This window comes from Engystomops pustulosus, chromosome 7, assembly GCF_040894005.1.
Source record: "Engystomops pustulosus chromosome 7, aEngPut4.maternal, whole genome shotgun sequence".
Lineage (NCBI taxonomy): Eukaryota > Metazoa > Chordata > Amphibia > Anura > Leptodactylidae > Engystomops > Engystomops pustulosus.
This window is the reverse complement of record NC_092417.1, coordinates 125,806,859-125,825,581: the sequence shown is the minus strand read 5'-3', so window position 1 is coordinate 125,825,581 and position 18,723 is coordinate 125,806,859. Positions and strand designations below refer to the sequence as shown.

The window sequence follows — 18,723 nt, the reverse complement described above, 5'->3', positions numbered from 1 at the left end:
TCGGAGTCCCTCTCCAGGGCCCAGATTCAGGAAGCGAAGGAGTTTGTGCTCCGAAATGTGGATGTGTTCTCTACGTTACCGGGACGTACTTCAGTCATCAAGCATGATATCATAACCGAACCCCACATCCGGGTACACCAAAAACCCTACCGGGTCCCTGAAGCGCGCTGGCTTGCCATATCCGAAGAAGTCAGGCAGATGTTAGACCTGGGGGTTATCGAGGAGTCTAAAAGTGACTGGTCGAGTCCTATTGTGTTGATTCCCAAACCTGATGGTTCCCTACGGTTCTGCAATGACTTTAGGAAGTTGAACGAGGTGTCCAAATTTGATTCTTATCCCATGCCCAGGGTTGACGAGTTGATAGAACGACTTGGACAGGCTAGATTCTTCTCCACCCTTGACCTGACGAAAGGGTATTGGCAGGTACCCCTTACTGACAGGGCCAAAGAGAAGACCGCTTTTGTTACTCCTGATGGGCTTTTTCAGTACGTGGTACTCCCCTTTGGGCTACATGGGGCTCCCGCCACATTCCAGAGGTTAATGGATCTCGTCCTAAAACCTCACCGGAGATATGCCTCGGCCTACCTGGATGACATCATAGTTTATAGTAACGATTGGGAGAGTCACCTGGCCAAGGTGCAAGCAGTGGTAGACTCCCTGAGGGCAGCAGGGTTGACAGCGAACCCCCAAAAATGTGCACTGGGTCTGGAAGAGGCCCGTTACCTGGGGTACCGTATTGGGCGAGGTGTCATCAAACCCCAAGTAAATAAAGTAGAGGCGATCCAGCAGTGGCCACGACCTATGAGCAAGAAGCAAGTGAGGGCTTTCCTAGGCATAGTGGGCTATTATCGCCGATTTATCCCCGATTTTGCTACCATAGCGGCACCCCTGACTGACCTGACCAAGGGTAGCAGGGCGGTGATGGTAAAGTGGAGTGAAGAGGCTGAGGGTGCGTTTCAGCGACTTAAGACGGTTTTGTGCGAGGGACCGGTACTGATCACCCCTGACTTCACCAAGACCTTTATTGTACAGACTGACGCTTCGGACGTGGGCTTAGGGGCTGTCCTGTCCCAAGTAGTGGAGGGTGAGGAACATCCCGTGACCTTCCTGAGTCGCAAGCTCACACCTCCTGAGAAGAACTATAGCATAGTTGAGAGGGAGTGCTTGTCGATAAAGTGGGCTCTGGAATCCCTGAGGTATTACTTGATAGGGCGACAGTTTACACTAGTGACCGATCACTCTCCCCTCACCTGGATGAGTCAGGCCAAAGAGAGGAACGCCACGGTCACAAGGTGATACCTAATGTTGCAGAATTTCAAATTCACGGTAGAACATCGAGCAGGAAAGCTGCATGGGAATGCCGATGCCCTGTCTCGTACCCACTGTCTGATGGCCAAAAGTGTTCGCCCCCACAGGGTCAAACAGAGGGGGAGGGTATGTGAGACACTGAAGGGGTTAACTGTGGATGGGCGGTATGTTTCCCCTAGGTTTTGCTATTATGCAAGGCCTTAGTGCTGAGGTTGGGTATCCAGCACCTTGGACACAGGTGATGGGAGCAGCCCAATCAGTTTTTTTTTAAAACCGCTCAGCAGAGCTCAGAATGTTGTCTCTCTCTGGAAGGAGGCTGGAGAGCACACAGCCCTGACCTCTGTGCCTGGAGCAGTCAAGTGATTTTGTATAGTGGTGAGTGAACACCTGTATAGTTAGCACCCTGACGGGTAGGATTTTTGTTTGTTTAATGCCTGAATGTAAAGGCTGTTTTATTTTGCTGCTACAATAAACGCAGGCGAGACCTGTTTTGGACTGTACTTTGGTGTCACTGTCTTGAACTGCATCACAGCACCCCGCTACCACGGTCTCTACTGGGCCGAATTCCCACACCGCATAGAGAGGATCAGGAGGTCCTCCAAGCCAGGACAATGGCACTATGTACCATATGAGCTTAATCCAGCAGATCATGCCACTAGGCCTATGTCTATAAGTTCTTTTGCTAACTCTTCTTGGCTCACAGGTCCAGAATTTCTGCGAAAACAGGCGAACGAACATGTTCCAGAGGACTTCAGCATCCAGGATCCAGATAATGATCCAGAAATCCGCACTGAATTTGGTGCATTAGTCACTGGAACAAAGCTGACTTCCAGCCTCGGTTGTCAACGCTTTGAACGTTTCTCCAGTTGGAGGAGACTCGTAAGAACTATTGCAAGCTTAGTGCATATTGCAAGATTCTATCACCATACATCTGGGGATAACGATTGTTGTGGTTGGCATATCTGCCATAAACAATTCTCTGCAGAGGACATTTCTCAAAGTGAATTCCTTATAATACGTCACGTACAGAATGGAAGTGCCTGTATAACAAACAGCAGGTTCCAGCAAAATTGCCAATTTGAATCCATTTTTGGACAGTTTTGGATTGTTAAAGTTTGGTGGTCGACTAAATCAAGCTGGCCTGGGAGTTGCAGAGCAAAATCCTATCATCATTCCCAGCAAACATCATGTTACCATCTTGTTGATCCGACACCATCATGGAAAGACAGAACACCAAGGTAGGCAAATGACGGTGGGCAAGTTACGATCTGCAGGCCTTTGGATTGTAGGCATGAAGAAACGTGTGGCCCACTTACTGTATCATTGTGTGCATTGTCGGAAAGCAAGGGGAAAGCAGTTACACCAACGGATGGCTGACTTACCTGCAGCCAGAGTAATTACTGAGCCACCCTTCACTTATGTTGGCCTAGACGTCTTTGGGCCATGGATGGTGTCTGCACGCAGGACCCGTGGTGGCCAAGCAAACAGTAACCGTTGGGCCGTACTATTTACTTGCATGAATGTGCCGTTCACATAGAGGTCATAGACTCTATGGATGCTTTGAGTCTGATTAACGCTTTAAGACGCTTCTTTGCAATCAGAGGACCAGCAAAGCAGTTGAGGTCTGACCGTGGAAGCAACTTCATTGGAGCATGTTGAGAACTAAATATTGACACAAAGCCCATCCAAGATCAGTTGGCAGAGACCGGTTGCACTTGGATTTTTAATCCTCCACATAGTTCCCACATGGGAGGTGCCTGGGAAAGGATGATTGGGATCTCACGCAGTATCTTAAATTCTATGCTAATGGTTATGAATTCTTCAAGACTCACACATGAGACTCTGATTACTCTTCTTGCTGAAGTTTCCGCCATCATCAATTCAAGACCTCTTGTGCCAGTATCAATGAAACTTTATTCATGGATCTTGTTCGTGAATTGAGAAACAGGACTATCTTAGTGTTTTATATTGTATTCTAACATTTTGTAACAGGTTTTGGACTATAGCTTATAGTCATTAGTTCATAGTGAAATCCCCAAGGGGAATTCCAGACGGGGAGTGTGCTGTTCCCCTTAGTTGTATATGTTTTTATTCTACTGTTTACATTACTGCATTTTGTTCTACCTCCATTATCCCCTTAACGCTCTGCGCCGTAGCTCTACGACGCAGAGGTATAAGGGATGTATGAAGAGGGCTCACGGGCTGAGTCCTCTTCATACAGAGGTGGGGGTTTTTGCATTTTGCACAAAACCCCCACTGCTAATAACCGCGGTCGGTGCTTGCACCAATCGCGGCTATTAACCCTCTCAACGCCGCCGGCAAAGTCGCTGGCGGCGTTTAAAAGACGGCGGCACGCGGGCGCCGCCATCTTTTTTTCCGATCGCCATGGTAGCCTCGGGTCTTCTTTTGACACGAGGCTACATGGCTTATGCAGGTTCGTGACAATGAGCCAGTGGCTCATTGTAATGTATGACCTGCAAAAATGCCATATATTGCAATACTGTAGTATTGCAGTATATGGTAGGAGCGATCTGACCATCTAGGGTTAATGTACCCTAGATGGTCTAAAAAATAGTGGAAAAAAAAAAGTTAAAAAAATAAAAAAAAAATTATAAAATATTAAAAGTTCAAATCACCCCCCTTTCCCTAGAACGGATATAAAACATAATAAACAGTAAAAATCACAAACATATTAGGTATCGCCGCGTCCCAAAATGCCCGATCTATCAAAATATAAAAACGGTTACGGGCGGCGGTGACCTCCGAGGCGGGAAATGGCGCCCAAATGTCCGAAATCCGACTTTTACACCTTTTTACATAACATAAAAAAATGAAATAAAAAATTATCAAAATGTCGCACTAACCTCAAAATGGTAGCAATGAAAACGTTGCCTCATTTCGCAAAAAATGACACCTCACGCATCTCCGTGCGCCAAAGTATGAAAAAGTTATTAGCATCAGAAGATGGCAAAAATTTTTTTTTCTTTTTTGTACACATTCGTTTAATTTTTGAAAATGTATAAAAACACAATAAAACCTATATAAATTTGGTATCACTGCGATTGCACCGAACCAAAGAATAAAGTAGGCGTGTTATTTGGAGCGAAGAGTGAAAGTCGTAAAAACTGAGCCCACACGGCATGTTAAAATAAATAACATCATGGTAAAGTAAAATTTGTTACACACAAAATAAGCCCTCACACAGGTCTGTACACGTAAAAATGAAAAAGTTATGGATTTTTGAAGTTGGAGAGCGAGAAATCGGCCGAAAAACCCTGCGTCCTTAAGGGGTTATTCTTCTATGTGATATATTGGGGCTATGCTGCCTTCTGCTGGTCAGGATGCACATGCGCTCCCTCTGCTTGTTTTTATAAGTTTTTTCTAAGTGGGAGTGGTTTTGGAGCCTTTTCCTTGTTATTTTCCTGTGGCAGCCATCTTCGGTTGCCTGTAACTGGGAACACACGTGTTTTGGGCTACTGAAGCATCAAATTCTGATCAGCAGCTCAGATGTCCGTATTACAGAAGCGTATATCATCTTCAAGACTCATCAATTACCAGCATCAACAATCTCAGAGCCGAACAACACTGTATCTGTGACTATCGCTGTATCTGAGGTAAATAAACCAAGTCTTGCTTCACATCACTGAGTTACTGCATCTTATCTACTGCATCTGAGCTCTGGTCCTGTCTGCTCCACATTCTGGATACGAAGGTAGGAAAGTTTCCCAGTTAATATCTACCAGTCAGTTACACCTTCAATCGCCTTGTGTGGGGACAGAACAACTAATGGAAGGCATGCTTCAAGACGATAAGCCACACGTTGTCTCAATCAGCAGTCTCTTGCTTTGGAACATGAAGCTGTAAAACTATTGCGACAAGTCAGTAACGAAGACGTGTGATAGCTTTGCAACTTTAGTAGCCAGACAATGCCGTGAACTGCCTGAAGCAATTGCATAATTTTTGTTTTGAATTTAATAGAAATGTATAAACATACAACACATGAGCTTGACATGGATATGTTCACAAGTCGGATGCGACAGCTTTTCAAAATCATACAGGGGCAGATTTACTTACTCGGTCCATTCGCGATCCAGCGGCGCGTTCTGTGTGGAGGATTCAGGTCTTCCGGCGATTCACTAAGGTAGTTCCCCCAATGTCCAGGTGTTGCTGCTGCTCTGAAGTTCGTCGGAATGCACTGAAGTTCACCAAGCCTGGCCAGGTGCAGGTAAGCGCGTGTCAAGTGACACTTTTTTTTTAAAAAATGCAGGGGTTTTTCCGAACCCGTCAGGTTTTTGTACAGCCACACCCCCCCCGATTTCCGTCGCGTGCACGCCGGCGCCGATGCGCCACAATCCGATAGCATGCGCCAAAACCCCGGGGCAATTCAGGGAAAATCGGCGCCCACAGTGTTGCTTATGATCCACTGAACCAAAATCAAGAGAGGCAGACACACACTACAAATTGAATGTAGTGTAGTATATGTCAATGCTACATGCTGAACCACCAGCCTGACAGCCAGGGTTTTCCACATCTTCGGCATTAGAAACCTTTGCATGAATACTGAGAATTATTTAGATATGTTGATTCTGAAAATTTGGTGCACAACTTTGTCAACAATGTGGAAGGCAACAGTAACATGATGTTTGTTACTCTGGATGTAGATGTGGAAAGCATACAGTGTGCGGAGAATGTAGATGCACAGCAGCATAATAATTAAAATACAGCAACACGAATGGACCCATGTTTAAATATTGAGCTGGCTCAATAATTTAGCTAATTTGGTTTAAATAAGTGTTTACATATTCTGACAATGGGCAATGTTATAAGTGTATGACGACTATTCATCTGTTGTACCACACATTTATCTTCCCTTATGAGGTGTGCATTTGGCCTATAATGCATAGCTCTTTTTCAGGGTTTCTTTAAAGGATAAGCTTCCTTGTTGTTGGAGTTTATCTAACACTTTTTAAAAAAAAAATTTGTATTACAATATGACTGTAATCGTGCCATTTTGTTGGGTCTCAAATTTCTTTAAAGAGGAAATTGACAATGGAAAACAAAGCGTTAGATTTTTTTATAAAAATAATTTTATGTACAAAAATAAATATTGTTACATTCACCATTCAAAAACTTGGTCTTTATTTACAAAAGACAGAAAAAAAGGAACATTTAATCATAGCGACCCTGTCGAACCAAGTGTTGCCATGCCACTGCACCTTCTGCAGAAATAAAATACTTTGCAATGTAGTCCCTTAAACAACAGCCAGATACTATAGTGCATACACAAGAGTCTTGTGTACTCTGCTGTATACATGGTGGCTCATCTACAGAAATGGCATGGGACCAAATGCCTTTCCATGCAAAATTGTGCAGGCAATGGTGCGGCGGCAGGGAGATTATGATGTTGCTCCAGCAACATTTTGCCCATGTCAGAGTTCTCCAAGATGCGTGAATCCTTTGTGCTCCCAAACCCACCCACATCAATAGCCACAAAATTGGATTGGCTATCCGCAATAGCCAAAAGAACAATTGAAAAAAAAAATTCTTATAATTATAAAACTGAGAACCGGAATGTGGTGGCTGGATGACCCGGACATGTTTGCCATCAATGGCACTGATGCAGTTGGGAAAATCCGCATCTTGGTCAAAGGCGGCAGCAATCTCCAACCACTCCCTTTGTGTGGGAACTGGCAAAACCAGAGGCTGCAGCACCATCCATAATTTTCTTGTGGTATCTTGCACAATTTTACAGATGGTGCTTTTACCAAGAAGAAAGTGCAGGTGCAGTGTTGAATATTTGTCACCCGAAGCAAGAAATCTAAAAACAAAAGAAAAAAAATAATGCACTGAATTAGAAAAAAGGAGTATATAAATGAAAGCAACAAAATAGTTTATACAAAAACATTTACAAATGAGCTGGTTGGACTCATGGCTCTAGAGTTGTTAATGGAGCATGGCGTCCCTCTGGATCTTATGCATACAAACCAACATACATTTTTTCACACTTAAAACCAAATAAAACTTTATATGTATTGCATCAAAACCAAAAAAATAAATAAATAAGAAAAGGAAAACAAAACAAATATGTAAAAAACAACCCAGACACAAGAAAAAACAAACACAAACAAAAAAGAGGAAATAAATAAAAAAAAATGCCTTAAAGTGACAAAAAAGCGCTCTTCAGCAGAAACACTTTGCCGCATTACAGTACAATTGTACGTAATGTGTGGTTCCACAAGTGACAGCAAAGTATCAAACTGCTTTATGGACAGCCTACAAAACTCCATAAACTTTGAGGGATACCTTTAAGACACAAACAAACAAACGTAAATTAAACATGAAAAATAAGAGCAAACAACAAAAAAAGGAAAAAAAATTACCGTTTGAGCTCCAAATTACAGCAAAATGGCCATGCACATCACGGTTTCGAATAAGGTGATGAATCCACATTCTGCCATGATTTGGCCAACATTTCTTAAGAATTAGAAGAAAGATTTGTGTTAGAACAACATTGACAATGTACAAGAAAATGCCCAAAAACATAAGAAAAAAAAAAAATATATACCTTGCATCTTGAGCGACGTCGGTATGACATAGAAAGCAAAATGGCAATTGAAGCTGCCAAAACAGATTTTGAAACAGGCATAATTTAAACAAAAATATTATATAAATTTCCAAATTCAAAACTCGCCAAACACAGTAGATAGGTTGCCCTATCTTTTTGGACCAAAGCCAAAACCTTTTATGCGTTTTTTGGCTTTGAAAAAGCAATTGATTTCAGCTGATTTAGATTATAAAACACATTTGAAAAATGGTCTTTGGATGCATCCAAAACGCATGCTTTTTCAATGCGTCAAAAACGCAACGCACAACGCATCGCAAAGCATTGTGTGAATGCCCTCTTACTATTTTTTTAGGCACCCTAGGGACCTGAGTGAAGTTGACTCCCCCACCTTGTTCAAATCAAACAAAATTGGTGTTAAACTTTTGTGTTATGTTTGTTCTGGTTTGTACAGCAGAAATTTTCGTTGGTGCCGCTATCATTTTTAAGATATTAATAAAAGTTTCCCAAGGTCATCAGAGGTCAACCAGCCCCCCCCCCATCAACCAAATCAAACAAAAGTGGTGTCAAACGTTTGTGCTATGTTTGTGCTGCTATCATTTTTAATATATTCATAATTTTTTCCATATGTCAGCAGAGTTCATTCCTTCCAAAGTACAATGGGGCACATATACTATGTTGTTATCAACAGTATTCTGTCTCTCTGTCCGCATGTTCTATTATCCGATTAATTTATGAGTTGGCGGCGCCAGGAAACTTGCTTTTTTCCGCCGGTCCCGACTCAGATCCGAAAAGAGTGTGGCTTTGGCAGAGTGAATTATCTGACACAATTAACATGTGTCGTAACTTATTTCTGGCGCAACAAACATCCAAAGGAAATCCAGCATAGTCACGGAGAATGCGTTAAAATCCAGTTTCTTTATTTCATCTTGTTAAAATTGCATAACAGCACATAAAGCAACTCATGGACAATCACAGACCTACGCGTTTCGTCTAAATCAATTTAATCATGGTTCCGTCTAACAAGAGTACACCTTGTCCATTTAAGCAGCGTTGATTAACACCAGTGAAACTAGGTAAGAGTCACATGATACAAAAAAGGGGAAGGTTTCTATTACCTCTTAACCTACCTAAGACTATGATTTCACAGTATGATGCTTATATAAAAAACATACAAAAGTTACATATTAAAAGAATGTAATAATGTATGTGAACAACTATATGGATGATTATTTCATTCATTTATTTATATGGTCTCCCGAGTTATTTTATTTTTAATTTTTAAGGTGGGACTATTCAAAACTATTTCATCCATCATCTACACGTCTAATGAGAAAATGTTTAATTGTACCATAAAATAACATCTCTTCTAAGATTCATCCCAAAAAAAATATGTATCTTTCATATTTATATCACGAAAATGTTAAGAGACAGCTGAAATATTGGATGCTGTACTCGAGACATCCAATAAATGGCGTCTGATACGAGTTTTCAGGGGACATGTGGTGCATCCCACATACTGCAATTTGCATGAATTGCATGTTATAACATACACTACATGTGAGGTATTGCAGTTAATATACAAAGCTACCTCATGTTTTTTGTTGTTTTTTGTGGGGGCACGCCTGGTACTGAATCTAATGCCTCCCTGAATACACTCCGCAATGCTTCTGTCTTGTTCTAATATCAGTAGGTATGTCTTAACAATATTTTTGACTTCCGAGAGCTGGTTGCTGAAAGTGGTTACAAAGGCAAATGGTACAGGTGTGTTACCTTTATCTTGCTCTGTTTCTGTTTCCCTTAACCAATAAATCTTTCCTCTCCATTTTTAAAATTTTTTGTTGGCTTTATCCAAAAGCCTCTTGTCAGAACTGGGAGTCAGTGGACCCTCTGGACCACCGCGGTAGATGGTACTAGCTGACCTGAGACCGGAGTCTAAGTGGCACCCAGTCTTCACCAGAGCCCGCCGCAAAGCGGGATGGACTTGCTGCGGCGGGATACCACCAGGTCGTTCCACAGGTACGACAAGCCCGCGGTGGCTGCCACCCAGAGTGGAGGCAGGAGAATAGCAGTGGAAGGCACACCAGAACTCACGTCAGGAATCGCAGAAGCTGGCACACAGGAACGCAGGACCACAGGGACGGACTGGCACACAGGAATACAGGACCACGGAACTGACTGGCACACAGGAACACAGGACAGACACTCAGGAATGCAGGAATCACAGGAACGCAGGGATCACAGGAACACAGAAATATCAGGTGAGCTTTCTCTTCAGGAAGTTTGAAGATGGAACGGGGTGGAATTTAAAACAGACCAGGGCCAATTATTGGCGTGCTGGCCCTTTAAATCTTAGCGAGCCAGCGTGCGCGCCTTAGGAAACGGGGACACGCACGCCGAGCCACGGGAGCTGCAGAGGACACCGCTGGAGCCAGGCTTATTTCTAGCGCAGGTAACAGGCAGTAAATGGACCAAAAAAATATTGGTCTCCGGCCCAGCGAAATCCTATTGGTGATGCACACAGAAGTGAAATGACTTTGTTTCAAGCGCGAATGTGCATTAAATCTTTGGTTAATTTGATTTCTGACTATTGCCGTGTTATTCATTTTCTTTTTCTCACTGTAAATTGCAAATGCTTTTCGACAAAGACGATTAACAAATATGATAAAATTTACAGTATAAACTGTATTACATGCGTGTTTGCGCCTCTTCTTCACAATTTTGGGGACTAGTTCCCCGTTTCTTTTGTCCACAGGTCCTGATGTCCCTTTGTCACCAGAAACTTTGAATTGTTGCTCCGGAAAGGAATTCTGCTTCCAACCAGATATGTGCCATCAGATGCACAGTGCTGTAGAGTACCAATAGTGAATGTGGTGAAAAAAATTATTATTAAATATTTTATTTCCCACAAATATACACGAGGATGTAGTCGTTCGTGTGTGTTGTAACAAAAATGTATCAATATTAAAATGAACGTTAGGAATTATGTGTACTTGAACACTTACCAACTCTGAGTTGGCACCAAAAAAATTATTCTTTACAATGGGAAAAAAGTGTATAAACTTTAAAAAATAAAATACTAAAGCAATTTTGTTTCTGCATCTTCAAATACACCTTGATTTAGTTCCATGTGGAGAGAAAAGAATGGTTTGCACAGAAAGCTCATGAAATCATGATTTGAAATCTTAAAATAATGCAAATTACCAAGGTAAAAAAACTGTTTAATACTCATAAAATTGTTTCGACACAAATGAAATGACAACACTATAGGGCAGATTTACTTACCCGGTCCAGTCGCGATCCAGCGGATTCATTAAGGCAGTTCCTCCGACGACCACCAGGAGGCACTGCTGCGCTGAAGAGCATCGGAACGCACTCAAGTTCACCGGCCTATTCCTAGTGACGGTAAGTGCAAGCTCCGCAACACTTTTCTTTTTTTAAATGCGGCGGTTTTTCGGAATCCGTCGGGTTTTCGTTCGGCCATGCCCCTGTATTACTGAGTCAGCTAAGTGCGGGCAGTGCCCAAACATACGAAGCGCTCACCAACACACAGATTGGGATTAATAAAACAATAATACTTTATTATTGAAAATTACATAAAACCATATAATTATATCCTTATCACATAATTCTTATAATCATGAGAAGCAAACATCAATATATTTACCGGATATTGTAGCATCACTTCCCTATCGGGGGACCTCGACAGAGGAAGGCAGTTTCCCGGCTTGCATCACAGACAGACGTGCGTCCACTTGTCCCGTCTGGAAAGTCCCTGCCCCCTGTCAGGATCCCCTTGCTTTTATAACATTTCATAAACAAAGGCATTATCTATATTAGATACTGCCGCATCATCATTTTGTATCATATATGAACATGAAATGAACAAAGGCATTATTCCGTACTAGATACTGTCACATCATCATTTTGTAACATATGTATCAATGATCACGCGCTGGTATGTGCAGAAGACTTGTTATTGTCCTGTGCAGCGCGTGATTCTCGCTTTTAACACTGCGTGATCACATCATGGATGAGACAAAGGACAAGGTTTTACTCCATTTTGTATAGTCCTTATTAGAAACTTAATAGGCCACATTGTCACATTCTAATTGATGTAATTATCATTCACACTCCAAATGCTTCACATTTGTATCACAATCGGTCCTTGACAATGTAGACTATTTGATGTTTCTCTAGTTGACCATGACAACTCGTGGTCTGGTAAACAATTTATATGTCATATAGCAATTCCAGATAGATAATGTAATTACAATAATAGCAATTACAAGCACAGGATGTATCAACCAATTTAACATCCTCCCTGCAGATGGAGAATATCCCATGAAAATGTCCCACCAGTGATGTGATGTAGCTTCTTGGATGGAAGAACCCATCTTAAATATTTTATCAGCTACTATAGTTGTTGTGACAGTATGGTATTGCACACTCTTATTCAATTGTTGAATCAATTGTTGTCCAAACTCTGAATGTTGGATTAGTTGTTTTAACTTAGTCAAATTCAAATCCCATGACTGCACTTCTAGAGTAAGTGGAGTACATTTTATATCTTTGGATATGATGTGATAATGAATTAACAAGAAAGTTTCATTATTCCAAACTAACACAGATACATTTTTCATGCATCCTACAAAGGGCGTTTCCATTCTTGGAATAACAGGAACATTAGTGACCACACATATTTTTTGAGGGGCTACTTCAACTAATAACTGATAGGTTAATGGCAATATAGTAAATTTACATACATTAATAGAACCCTGTAACAAGCATGATTCATAAGTCTTGGATTGTAATCTACAAATCTTTCCCTCTAATGTGTCATTGCAAAAAGATAAATCATGAGTATAATTCTGTGAATCTATGTAGGTCCCCTGGAACTCTTGCATCCAATAGTGCTGAGATCCTGGGGGCCCCAACAGTATAAACATTACTACAAATTTACACATAGTTTTTACCTTGGTTACATTGTATACATTGATTATACCATATATATATGTATCATTTTTGGAGCATCAATCTTGAGCCAGGATTGACTCGGTATGGCAGTTTTAAACACTTCTCGCCACACTGCTTCATTCCCAGTCATCAACTTAGTTTGTATAGCATCATGCTGTTGTATATAGTATACTACTTGCATAGTACATAGAGTGAAATTCAAAACTGTGCCAGTATTAACCTCTAAACCCTCTAAAATATTATCAGTTCTATTAACAGTCCTTGATAGAAAAGTGTCCACATCAATGGCTTATCGCCAAGGGTGCCATGTGGTAGGCATCCATTGTCCTTGTAGAGTCAATGCATCCTGAATTCCTTTTCCAGCTTGGCTTAGCTTGTTGGCTATAGTCTCAATATCAAATCCATTGAGAGTACCAGTTACTGCACCGTATCCTCCCAGTAAAATATCATACCAAGCTCTTCTTTTTCTTTTCTGGTTACATTCAGGTAGAGGAAGAAATGTCACTGTAGTCATTATAACAGTTTTTTTTTTGTTCCCACTTTGGCACAAGTAGAGGGTATTCTTTTAATATGTCCTGGATCTACTTTTGTTATTAGGACTAGGCACATGGCACATGGCTAATTTGCTAGCTGTTTACAACATTTTAATTGTACTTTAGAATCAATGATTGTATTCAAATTGTCCTGGTACATCAAATACCAAGGCCTAAATAGGTTGCTGGAGGATTCCGGTGGTCCTCTCCAACCTTGTCCTTGTTCAAAAGATATATCAGCAACCAAACATGTTTTCTTTGCAAAACAGGTGAAATTATCCTAGGTTCGATTAGTAGGATTTCCTTTCCAACTCCATCCTAGTGTGGTGATGTTAGTCTTTTCCAATAAGGCACCAGGCGTTCAGGTTTTACTTCCGGCCAAATACCCGCCTCCAAGGATTCCAATAGTTAGGTACGTCTAAGGGAAAGAAACACAAACATTATATTTCCTCATTCTCTTAAGTAACATTTTTCCTGTGGAACATATTCCCATTTTTCTACTCCAGGTCTCATGATCAACAAGGTTCTAGCTTTCCCCACTGCTATCACTTCTGTGGGAGAGGGCGGTCCTTGGTTATGTAGAACCCATATTTTAGCTCCAAAATTGGTAGCATCAGAAGAGCCAAAACTTTTATCTCCCCTTATGTTAACTTCTAATGGGACAGACCCTTCTTTTGGAGTAGCATTATTGATGGGAATAAGAAATAACTGGGCAATTGTTTGGTTTTTCTCTGTACCCAAGTTGATCATCTCACCCTGATAATCTTCATCAATTACGCCTCCCAACACTACACATCCTTTCAGAGCTAAACTAGATCTTGTGACTATTTGCTCATAGTGAACTTTTGTAATTTTACATCCTAAACAAGTGGCTATTTCCTGAACCTTACCTGAGGAGATAAGATTTACCTCCATTGAGCTGAGATCCAAACCTGCCGACAGTGGTGTAGCTCGAATGGGTGTAACTGCATTTCCTGAATTTTCTTATACAGCAGTGAATCTACTATATTATTAACTTTTACAGTGATATTAGGGGTCAACATCCTCATTAAAGGAGTCATTGAATCAGTAATGGGCCTATTATTTAAAATCTGTAGATCCTCACTAAGGTGATCCTTCCATTGCCCATATGCACTGTCTGACGGGTTTAGCTTCTTTAGGGTGCTTTTAAGCAACCCATTCATCCTTTCCACTAACACTACTGCTTGAGGATAGTAAGGCATATGATATACCCCGTGGATGTTGTTGTTTTGTGCATACTTTTTATCCTGTTTTCCAGTAAAATGTGACCCATTGTCTGATTGCATCTGCAACGGGACTCCATAATACTGGGTAACAGTTTCCAAAGTTCTCAGTGTACTCCATTGAGTGGCAGATTTACAAGGAAATCCTACCCTCAATCCTGAGTATGTATCCACTGCCGTACACAAATACCTGCATCCCCTTCTTTCTGGCAGAGGGCCAATGAAATCAATTTGCCAAATTGGAGCTGGTAGTTGTCCTCGACCTATGTGTCCCATTACTGTGTGGGGAACTTCTCTTTTCTGGCTATGTTGACATATGGGCAATTCTGGATGGTATCTTTAATTATGTCAAGGGTTAGAGGAATTCCTCTCTCTTGGGCCCACCTGTAAGTAGCTTTTTCTCCCAAGTGCCCACTTTTGTTGTGTACCCTGAAGCCATGATTGCTTTTCTTTTTGGAAGAAGTGTCTGCTGTTCTGATCGCTGCTTGTTTATCTGCTTTGGAATTAAACAAACGTTCAAGTGAATCAGTTGGTACAGCATCAACATGAAAAACAGTAGTAGGGGTGTATTCAACAATTTATTTGTATCCCCTGGGAATTCGATACTTTTTCAAGGCAACTAGTTTAGAAGCTGGGAGAATATGTATTGGGGGCATTTATACCTTCCCTACCAATACCGGCTTAATTTTCCGTTTTTCTTACCCCAAATGCAAATTTTCCTTCTTTCAAATGTAGTGTTATCCCTTTAAGAATATCAATGTCAATAATGTATTCTGGTATCGGGACCACCAAAACGGGGTAGTTTCTAATGGGCAAGTTGCCTATTTTAAGGGCCACTTTGGTTTGTACCCCTGTAATCACCTTACCACCTAATCCTGCTATTTGTACTTTAGGACCTTTAAATTTGTAGGGATTTCCACATATTAAAGTAGCCGTACTAATCAAAGATGGGACTCTTTGAACATTACCCCCATTCCAGTGGATGCTAAGATTAACATAGGGGAGATCATCTCTTTTTATAAACACAGGGGTTTGGCTGGCTACTCATGCTGTTTTATTATGTGATCCTAAATCAGTGATTAATGACTTTTTCTTCATTTCTTGTGTTACCTCGGTTGCAACCGCGGCCGCCAGTTCCTCCCAAGGATACACAGCTTGATAATCTGTCCAAGAAATTTCCTATGGTTTAAGAACATCCTTCTTTTAGGGCTCTCCTGTGCTAGCCTTTTTTACTGATAATACTTTTTGTTTATACATTCTCTATAATTCCTGAGTTTCCTTCCCATCGATATGTTCCTTTTTCACCCCAGCTTTCAGCAGAGCTTGAAACATATCTTTCCTCAAGACCCTACTAGAATCCCCTTCTTGTTTTTTCCTCCAATCTGAGTTATAAGGTTTACTGTTCCCCGAGTGTTTGGGGGCTGCAGGTTCTTTCGAATCTCTCATATCTTGCAACTTTCTCATTCTGGCCAACACTGTGCTAATAGCTTCTCCAGTCATTGTTACCGTAAGGGTTAAAATGACTGCTTTATATGCTGGAGGTGTGACTATTTCTTATGCTGGCTGTGAGAGGGTAGTTCAGGAAATCATCTTCCATCCCTAATACAGATAAGGCGCTACGCATTGCCTCCTCTTTTAGTCTCTCAAGACCATCCCTTATAGTATACCAGGGTTTCTCATTCAACGGCAAATCTAACTCTGCCGGATACCTGTTCTGGAAACAGTGAGCCAGAATTATAAGTAAATTCTGCACCCTTATCCCGGTATCCACAAAGTAGGTCTTAAAAGAACATTGTGTAATAGGGTCTTTGGATAGATTGATAAACTTTCCCACATCTCCCTCATCCAGCATTACTCCCGTTCCTCCATATTCACTTACTCTGACCAACCACTGCATCTCACTTTCTCCTGTTCTCTCTAATCTTTTTCTGATAGGTTTGGCTAACACACTCGGGGGGGGGGGGGGGGTTCTATTACAGGGTCTGGGGGGGTCCTCCCATTCTGAATTAGAGGAAGAATCCCACACATCCCCATCCCACTTATCTGGATTGCAATCTATTGAGGCTTCTGCAATAATTTTGTGCACCTTGTTTTTGTTAACTTTGCCCTTTCTTTTCCTGTATTTATTCTGGGCTATTTTTACAGCAGTATTTTCTGCAATGCTCTTATAATGCTATAGTTTATCATTCAGAAGGCGGGTATTACACTCCAACACCACCTTCTTCCCTCCCAACTCAGTTTCTGCTCTAACTGAGACTCTTTCCTATGAAGTTGTTGATTGCACTCATGCATACGTCTGTAGGCACTTGCCAATATCCAACAATGTCTGCCTAAAGCAACTGCATCACCTGACTTAACAGGGACCTCCTCTAGTATGTGTACTAGATGAAGGGCTTACTACATCACCTGTCCTAACAGGGACCTCCTCTAGTATGTGTACTAGATGAAGGGGTTACTGCATCACCTGTCCTAACAGGGACCTCCTATAGTATGTGTACTAGATCGAGGGGTTACTGCATCACCTGACCTAACAGGGACCTCCTCTAGTATGTGTACTAGATGAAGGGGTTACTGCATCACCTGTCCTAACAGGGACCTCCTCTAGTATGTGTACTAGATCGAGGGGTTACTGCATCACCTGACCTAACAGGGACCTCCTCTAGTATGTGTACTAGATCGAGGGGTTACTGCATCACCTGACCTAACAGGGACCTCCTCTAGTATGTGTACTAGATCGAGGGGTTCTGACCCTTTTAATTTTGCTTCCCATGGTTCCAACAATCCTAAACTACACAATTCCTGCACCACATTATCATACGGAGACTGGGACCAGCCCGGGACGTGTACATGTGGCGAGGTTTTGGTATCTTTCTTTTTCCGGAACATCTTGGCACCGTGCCAATTGTCAAAAATTTGCACTAATGTACGGTGTCCAATATGCTTCCACCCTATGTAATTAGTTTTAGGATATCCCCTATGGTTCTTTAGATATCGCTTCCGATATTCTGCCGACTACGCCAATTTATGTATTACTGAGTCAGCTAAGTGCGGGCAGTACCCAAACATACGAAGCGCTCACCAACACACAGATTGGGATTAATAAAACAGTAATACTTTATTATTGAAAATTACATAAAACCATATAATTATATCCTTATCACATAATTCTTATAATCATGAGAAGCAAACATCAATATATTTACCGGATATTGTAGCATCACTTCCCTATCGGGGGACCTCGACAGAGGAAGGCAGTTTCCCGGCTTGCATCACAGACAGACGTGCGTCCACTTGTCCCGTCTGGAAAGTCCCTGCCCCCTGTCAGGATCCCCTTGCTTTTATAACATTTCATAAACAAAGGCATTATCTATATTAGATACTGCCGCATCATCATTTTGTAGCATATATGAACATGAAATGAACAAAGGCATTATTCCGTACTAGATACTGTCACATCATCATTTTGTAACATATGTATCAATGATCACGCGCTGGTATGTGCAGAAGACTTGTTATTGTCCTGTGCAGCGCGTGATTCTCGCTTTTAACACTGCGTGATCACATCATGGATGAGACAAAGGACAAGGTTTTACTCCATTTTGTATAGTCCTTATTAGAAACTTAATAGGCCACATTGTCACATTCTAATTGATGTAATTATCATTCACACTCCAAATGCTTCACATTTGTATCACAGCCCCCCGGTGGCTTCTGAGTCATTCTATAGCCATATGCACTGAGCGTGACCGTACAGCCTAGTATTTTCAATGCAAGGGTCATGAAAGGTTATGATTTCAAGTAAAGATCTTATTATTCTAAGCAAAAAAGATCCTGAAAGGCAGGGGTTAGCTGGTATTCCTCACAGGGGGTCCACACTGTGGCTGTTTTACTCGGGTCTGGCATGTCATCGGCCACCAGCTTCTCCATCCTACGTATGTAACGGAACTCCTGTATCCACTCCACAGCTGTGGGCGGATGAGGGCTCTAACAGTGTCGAGGGATCACTGTCCTTGCAGCCGTGAGAAAATGGCGAAGGAGGCCTTTTTTGATAGAGGAGATGGAGCCCGGCAACACTGAGAGGAGGACGACCTGTGGGCTG

At 41.7% G+C, this 18,723-nt stretch overlaps 1 long non-coding RNA gene across 2 annotated transcripts; it reads right to left on the bottom strand.

The window, feature by feature from the left end:
* Positions 1-13,334: 13,334 nt before the first annotated feature.
* LOC140070822 (uncharacterized) lies at positions 13,335-18,315 on the bottom strand. Of its 2 annotated transcripts, XR_011848995.1 has the most exons (3): positions 17,828-18,315; positions 15,009-15,120; positions 13,335-13,798 (listed from the first exon to the last, which is right to left on the bottom strand). It is a non-coding gene; the product is annotated as an uncharacterized lncRNA (long non-coding RNA). The 2 variants fall into 2 exon arrangements; XR_011848994.1 differs by lacking the exon at positions 17,828-18,315 and having other exon boundaries at positions 15,009-15,553.
* Between the last annotated feature and the right edge of the window lie 408 nt (positions 18,316-18,723).